This window comes from Triticum aestivum, chromosome 4D (genome assembly GCF_018294505.1).
Source record: "Triticum aestivum cultivar Chinese Spring chromosome 4D, IWGSC CS RefSeq v2.1, whole genome shotgun sequence".
NCBI classification, from domain to species: domain Eukaryota; kingdom Viridiplantae; phylum Streptophyta; class Magnoliopsida; order Poales; family Poaceae; genus Triticum; species Triticum aestivum.
In genome coordinates this window covers 512,744,883-512,753,445 of record NC_057805.1, presented here as the reverse complement: position 1 = coordinate 512,753,445, position 8,563 = coordinate 512,744,883, and positions in this window count along the sequence as shown.

The following is an 8,563-nucleotide window of genomic DNA, read 5'->3' as shown; positions in this document are numbered from 1 at the left end:
CCACAGTAGTTAAGCTTTCTCCTCTCGAAGCTCGACCTCAAAGCTCCATTTTCCTTGAGATTTGTATGGTTTAGCGGAATGCACGCAGATGAACCGGCAATGGATGTACGGTGGCAGACACACCTCCGAGTACATTAAGGGCGTGCATGATTTTCTCGAAGTGGCTGAGGCAAACACACAGAATGGTTTTATGTGTTGTCCATGCCCTACATGTGGGAATACGAAGTCTTACTCTGACCGGAAAATCCTTCACACCCACCTGCTTTACAAGGGTTTCATGCCACATGTTTGGACGAGGAACGGAGAAATAGGGGTTATGATGGAAGACGGCGAAGAAGAAGAGGACGATGACAACTATGTGCCCCCTGAATACGGTGATGCTGCAACCGGGGAAGCTGCTGAAGATCAAGAGGAACCAGACGATGTGCCCAATGATGCTGCAACGGGGGAAGCTGCTGAAGATCAAGAGGAACCAGTGCCCGATGATGATGATCTCCGCCGGGTCATTGTCGATGCAAGGACGCAATGCGAAAGTCAAAAGGAGAAGCTGAAGTTCGATCGCATGTTAGAGGATCACAAAAAAGGGTTGTACCCCAATTGCGAAGATGGCAACACAAAGCTCGGTACCGTACTGGAATTGCTGCAGTGGAAGGCAGAGAATGCTGTGCCTGACAAAGGATTTGAGAAGCTATTGAAAATATTGAAGAAGAAGTTTTCAAAGGATAACGAATTGCCCGACAGTACATACGCAGCAAAGAAGGTCGTATGCCCTCTAGGATTGGAGGTGCAGAAGATACATGCATGCCCTAATGACTGCATCCTCTACCGCGGTGCGTACAAGGATCTGAACGCATGCCCGGTATGCGGTGCATTGCGGTATAAGATCAGACGAGATGACCCTGGTGATGTTGACGGCGAGCCCCCCCAGGAAGAGGGTTCCTGCGAAGGTGATGTGGTATGCTCCTATAATACCACGGTTGAAACGTCTGTTCAGAAACGAAGAGCATGCCAAGTTGATGCGATGGCACAGTGAGGACCGTAAGAAAGACGGGAAGTTGAGAGCACCCGCTGACGGGTCGCAGTGGAGAAAAATCGAGAGAAAGTACTGGGCTGAGTTTGCAGCTGACCCAAGGAACGTATGGTTTGGTTTAAGCGCGGATGGCATTAATCCTTTTGGGGAGCAGAGCAGCAATCACAGCACCTGGCCCGTGACTCTATGTATGTATAACCTTCCTCCTTGGATGTGCATGAAGCGGAAGTTCATTATGATGCCAGTTCTCATCCAAGGCCCTAAGCAACCCGGCAACGACATTGATGTGTACCTAAGGCCATTAGTTGAAGAACTTTTACAGCTGTGGAATGAAAACGGTGTATGTACGTGGGATGAGCACAAACAAGAGGAATTTAACCTGCACGCGTTGCTGTTTGTAACCATCAACGATTGGCCCGCTCTCAGTAACCTTTCAGGACAGACAAACAAGGGATACCACGCATGCACGCACTGTTTAGATGACACTGAAAGTATATACCTGGACAAATGCAGGAAGAATGTGTACCTGGGCCATCGTCGATTTCTTCCGACCAACCATCAATGTCGAAAGAAAGGCAAGCATTTCAAAGGCGAGGCAGATCACCGGAAGAAGCCCGCCATGCGTACCGGTGATCACGTACTTGCTATGGTCAATGATTTACACATAATCTTTGGAAAGGGTCCCGGCGGACTAGCTGTTCCGAATGACGCTGAGGGACACGCACCCATGTGGAAGAAGAAATCTATATTTTGGGACCTACCCTACTGGAAAGACCTAGAGGTCCGCTCTTCAATCGACGTGATGCACGTGACGAAGAACCTTTGCGTGAACCTGCTAGGCTTCTTGGGCGTGTATGGGAAGACAAAAGATACACCTGAGGCACGGGAGGACCTGCAACGTTTGCACGAAAAAGACGGCATGCCTCCGAAGCAGTATGAAGGTCCTGCCAGCTACGCTCTTACGAAAGAAGAGAAAGAAATCTTCTTTGAATGCCTGCTCAGTATGAAGGTCCCGACTGGCTTCTCGTCGAATATAAAGGGAATAATAAATATGCCAGAGAAAAAGTTCCAGAACCTAAAGTCTCATGACTGCCACGTGATTATGACGCAACTGCTTTCGGTTGCATTGAGGGGGCTTCTACCGGAAAACGTCCGATTAGCCATTGTGAAGCTATGTGCATTCCTCAATGCAATCTCTCAGAAGGTGATCGATCCAGAAATCATACCAAGGCTAAGGAGTGATGTGGCGCAATGTCTTGTCAGTTTCGAGCTGGTGTTCCCACCATCCTTCTTCAATATCATGACGCATGTCCTAGTTCATCTAGTCGACGAGATTGTCATTCTGGGGCCCGTATTTCTACACAATATGTTCCCCTTTGAGAGGTTCATGGGAGTCCTAAAGAAATATGTCCGTAACCGCGCTAGGCCAGAAGGAAGCATCTCCATGGGCCATCAAACAGAGGATGTCATTGGGTTTTGTGTTGACTTCATTCTTGGCCTTAAGAAGATAGGTCTCCCTAAATCGCGGTATGAGGGGAGACTGACTGGAAAAGGCACGCTTGAAGGGGACTCAATAATATGCAGGGACGAATATTCTTGGTCTCAAGCACACTACACAGTTCTACAGAACTCTACCTTGGTGACCCCGTATGTCGATGAACACAAGAATAGTCTGCGCTCCAAACACCCGGAGCAGTGCGACGACTGGATTACATGTGAACACATCAGGACTTTCAGCAGTTGGTTGGAAACACGTCTCAGAGGTGACAACACTGTTTGTGATGAGCTGTACTCGTTGTTCAGGGGACCATCTTTGACTGTATTGACTTACAAAGGATATGAGATAAATGGGAATACATTTTACACGATCGCCCAAGATCAAAAGAGCACCAACCAAAACAGCGGTGTCCGCTTTGATGCAGCAACCGAGAGGGGAAAGGACACATATTATGGTTACATAGTGGACATATGGGAACTTGACTACGGACATGATTTCAAGATCCCTTTGTTTAAGTGCAAATGGGTCAATCTGTCAGGAGGCGGGGTACAGGTAGACCCACAGTACGGAATGACAACAGTGGATCTGAACAATCTTGGGTACACTGACGAACCGTTCGTCCTAGCCAATGATGTGGCACAGGTTATCTATGTGAAGGACATGTCTACCAGACCGAGAAAAAGAAAAGATAAGGAAGCGAATACATCATACGATGAGCCAAAGCGCCACATAGTTCTTTCAGGAAAAAGGGACATCGTGGGAGTGGAGGGCAAGACAGACATGTCTGAAGATTATGAAAAGTTTCATGAAATTCCTCCCTTCAAAGTCAAGGCTGGCCCAAGCATCCTGATAAACGATGAAGATTATCCATGGTTACGGCGCAATAAGCAAAGGACACAAGCGAAGAAAAAGTGAAGACTTTCTCTCCACAACTATTATGATGATACCATGCCAACTTTCAACCTTTTTGTAGTTCATTTGAAATGCCTGTTGTAACAGACGAGTTTCCGTATGAAACCCTGATATCTCGAAACAGATTGTCCATTTTGTACACGAAGTGCATCCAGTTTTTGCCGTAACCCTCTCAACTTTTTAGCACATGCTATGTGGGTGAAATGATGATACCATGCCAACTTTCAACCTTTTCAGAGTCCATTTGTAGTGCTTTTCAATTTAAGGGTCATTTATAGCTCATGAACTAATAGCAAAAAGAATGAACTAAAAATAATCAATTAAAATATGCTGTTATGATCAACTAAAACAAAACTATAATATTCTTCAATAGCCAAAAGAATCAACTAAAAAGCTTTTATAAAACTCCAATAGCAAAAGGAATCAACAAAAAAACTTTTATAAACCTCTAGTATTATTGAAACTAAAATTATATAAAATTTATGCAACTAAAATTATCAAATCATTTTCGTTTCAAAACATTAAAAGCAAAAAGAATTTTCATAAAGAATGTTTTTGTTAGAAACTTTAATAGCAAAAAGCATTATCATAGAGATTTTTTTTGTTAGAATCTAAAATAACAAAATCTGTTTTTGAATAGAATCATAAAACACAGTAATATTAAATAGCAGGAAAAAGAATCACTCCAAAATCTATTTTTATAGTAAAGTTAATCACAAACTAGTGATTCACACAAATTTCAAAGAATTCAAATTTAAACTATTCAAATTTGAAAACTAATGGCACTAACAGAAAGTTTATAATTTTTGTGACCTAAAAGCAAAAAGAATTAAAAAATAAACTTTAATAAAATAAATAAAATAGCAACAGTAAGTATTTTGTTGTAAGTAGAAACAAAATAAAATAAATAAAGCAACAAAGAAAAAAAACTGCCATCTACTGGGCCACCACGGCCTGAATACGACTAGAAACCCAACCATGGGCCAGGATTCAGGCCCGCAGGTGGCCCAGTAGGCCCACAGGCACACCGTGTACGGTTAGGCCCGAAAGCCTGCAATTGAGAGGAGCTCGAGAGGGTGGGCGCAGCAGCGCTTATAAACCACTCTCGAGCTCTCTCAACTAGCGAGGTGGGACTAAACTTTGGCCGCGACGCGGGCAGCACATGTCCTTTGGTCCTAGTTGGTGGCACCAACCGGGACTAAAGGGGGCCTTTGGTCCCGGTTGGTGCCACGAACCGGTACCAATGCCCCCCTTTAGTCCCGGTTGGTGCCACCAACCGGGACCAAAGGCCGCCGCTTCCCGCCCTTTGGGCTGCTGAAAAGAGGCCTTTGGTCCCGGTTGGTGGCACCAACCGGGACGAAAGGGGGCATTGGTCCCGGTTGGTGGCACCAACCGAGACTAATGCTTGGACTATATAACAAACACTTGTGAAAATTTTTAGTTTTCATCGCCAGTTGCCCCCCCCCCCGCCGTCAGGCTGCTCCACCTCACCGTCTACGCCGCCGCCAACGCCGCCGCCTCCCCGAGCCCGCGCCGTCCTCGTCGCCGGCATCCCTGAGCCCGCCGTCCTCGTCGTCCCCGTCGCCGCGTGTCTCCCCGAGCCCACCCCTCCTCGTCCCTGTCGCCGCCTGCCGTCTCGAGACCGCCGTCCCCGTCACCGCGTGCCGCCCCGAGCCCGCCGTCCTCGTCGCCGGACTCCTGCCATCGCCGCCCCCCTCGAAGTGAGCCCCCCCTTTCCCATGGTCCCGATCGAGCACCGCTCTTGCGCCCGAGTGCCCCTTGCTCTCTGCCCCTGCTCCATGGTCGCCGCCGGCCCCGACGCATTGAAGAGCAGAAGGATAGGAGAGGAGAAGGAGTGGAGCAGCAGCAAGACGCCGTCCAATTTTCTGAAATTTTTGATTTTTTAAGGTATGAACAGTGCATATAGAGGGTGTTTGATCAAATGCTAGATGGCTTTGGGCATTTTTACAGATATGAACAGTGCTAAATATGTCAAAAAATGTTTTTTTGTTCATATACAGAAAGTTTTTATATATGACTATGGATATATGAGCAACGATGATCCATGGATGTATGCATTGATATATATATGAGAAACGATGTTCATAGAATATTTACCAAGTAGAGGAAGAAAGGAGAAGAAGAGGAGAGGAAGAAGAGGAGAAATAAATAAGAAGAAGAAAAAAGAAAAAAAAGAGGAGAAGAAGAAAGGAATAGAGGAGAAGAAGAGAAAATAGAAGAAATGAATAGAGGAGAAGAAGAAAGGAATAGAGGAAGAAGAAAGGAATAGAGGAATTCTATTTTCTCTTCTTCTCCTCTATTCCTTTCTTCTTCTCCTCTTTTTTTTCCTTCTTTTTTTTCTTCAATCTTCTCCTGTATTAATATCTTCTTCTCCTCTTTTTCTCCTCTATTAATATACCCCGTGTCCCGATAACTTCAACACGAGGGGGGGGGGGTTCGACCTACCCCCTCCCCGATAACATTATTTTCCCATGTATGTATGTCGTCGTTGTCGATATAACCCCCTCCCGGATAACTTCGACCGTGATAACTTATACCACGGGAGCACCCCCGGGCCCTCTCGCTCGACCAAAACTCTCGAGGACACCCAAACCCTAGAAAAAAACGATGCCGGTCTCCTACCCCCTCCCGCCGCGCCCCTACCCTTGAAGCGTTGCCGAGGCCACCCCAAACCCGGAATAAGCTAGGTCTACGTTTGCACTAATATATCCACCTGCTGTCATGTTTGTGTAATAATTGCCATGTTGTAATATTTGCAGAAACAATGGAGCACGGACGAGACGAGCAAGCAGAAGAGGTGTTGGGGGACATAATCTTAGCCGGAGGTGATATCTTGTCGTATCTTAGCGACAATGATGGTCTGGAAGAACAGGGTGAAGAAGCAGGCTACGGCGATCGAAGAGTGGAGGAGGAAAGACATGATTATGATGGCTCCGGTGACCCAATGCTGGTGCAAGAAGGTGCCCGTGGTGACGGCTCCGGTGACCGAACAGAGTCCGGCCAGGTAAATATATTAGTTAAGCCTGTGCTGACTAGCTAATTGATGCATTCATTGTTTTAGTATGTACACATATTAATTGACTCTCATCTTCTTTTTTCTAGCCCTCCGGATCGAGCACAACTGCGGTAAAGAGACGAGGCCCGAAGAGAAAGTTGCGCTCGGATGAATGGTTTGAGATCACAGCAATCGCGCGCGACGGCCAACCGATTGAACCCATCCGGACAAAGGAAGCATTTGCTGCTCAGTGCGGGGTTCTTGTTAGGGACAAGATCCCGATCAGCATCCACCAATGGTATAAGCCTAAGAAGGAAGACCCTGAGGTGTCTTATGTCAATGATATGCAGAAAGATGATCTTTGGACTGAGCTGAAGGCAAATTTCACCCTACCGCCAGAGGAGGATCCGGAGAAGCCAGTTAAAGAGCAATTAATCAAGTCTCATGCTCTTAAGAAGATGGCAGACCTATTCAGGAGGTGGAAGAATGAGCTGAAAACGTTTGTCGACAAAGAAGAGACACCGGAATTCATCGGCCGGTATGAGAAGATCAGAGATCACTGGCCCGCATTTGTGGCCCACAAGACATCGGAAAAGAGTAAGAAGATGTCAGCGACAAACAAGAAGAATGCTGCGAAGAAGAAGCTTCACCATTGCACGGGGTCAGGTGGCTACCTCAAAGCCCGCCCTTTGTGGGCCAAGGCTGAGAATGATCTGCTTGATAAAGGGATCGAACCACAGACAATGAACTGGCCAGACCGTTGCCGGACTTGGTTCTTCGGGGCTGGCGGAAAATTGGACCCTGTATCAGGGAGGTGCGTTTGGACGAACGAGCTTTTGATAATACCAGTCAAGAAGATTCAGCAATATATCGATGCAGCGCAGGAAGGGACGTTCGTTCCAGACAGAGAGAATGACGAGCTCACAATGGCCCTCGGGAATCCTGAGCACCCTGGACGAACACGAGGCACGCCAGGCTCCGTTCCGTGGAAGGCTGGTTTTCCGGACGCAGGCGGTTACAAAAGCCAGGAGAGGAGGAAAAAAATGGAGCAGACCCAAATTCAGAAGCTGCACGAAAGGGTTCAAGCGCTAGAGGAACGAGACGGCAATCGACCTGCCGAAACTACCCCCGAAGCTACCCCGCCATCTCAGCGGAGAAGCAGCGTGGCTTCCACCGAGCTGCTTCAGCCAGAGCATGTCTTGACGGCTCCTGCTAGCTACCCCGTGGATGCTATCACGGAGTCTCAACATTGCCACCTTATGGCGCAATGGCAGAACTTCAAAGTCAAGGCGGCTGTTGGCTCTGTTTTACCTCCTGAACCCGGCGCAACCTACCACTGCCGGCCGATTCCAGAAGGATATGCTAGGGTGATGGTGGATGAAATAACGGAGGGATTTGAGGACCTCCAGCTTGACCACCCTACCGGTGAAGGGGAGACTCGGCTGGGTTTAGCTCTGAAGACTCCATGCCTATGGCGGAAGGAGCTCATTAACCTTCCGAACTGGACGCCTCCGGCGAGTAAGGGCACTCCGCCGCCTCCTCCTCCGGCGAGTGATTAGGGCACTCAGCCTCCTTCTCCGGCGCGTGGCGGCACTCCGCCTCCTCCTCCGCCTCCTCCTCCGGCGAGTGATCAGGGCACTCAGCCTCCTTCTCCGGCGCGTGGCGGCACTCCGCCTCCTTCTCCGCCTCGTCAGCAAGGGCGGAAGAGACCCGCCGCCGCTCCGGCTGCTCCGGCGCGTCGTAGTCCTTCTCCTCCGCCTCGTAAGCAAGGAAAGAAGACAGCTGCAGCCACTCCGTCTGCTCTGCCGGCGTCTAGCAGTACAGCTGCCAGAGGCGGGAGGCAATACAGATTCGGTCCTTCTCTGAAGACTCCAGAGAAGTTACCATACGAGAGGACCGAGGAGGAAACCACGAAGATCGTGCGAGCCGAAGTGACGAACTTCTTTGAAGGGGTGAAAGCAAAGAAACATCCACCTCCGGAGGAGAAGGTAGATCCGGTGAAAGCAAAGCGCACTCTGGCTGCCCTGACAAAACCACCAAAGTCTCCGCCGAGAGGCAACTATGAGCGCATTCTTGCAAAGACATATGCCGAAGCGGAGCGGTCGGG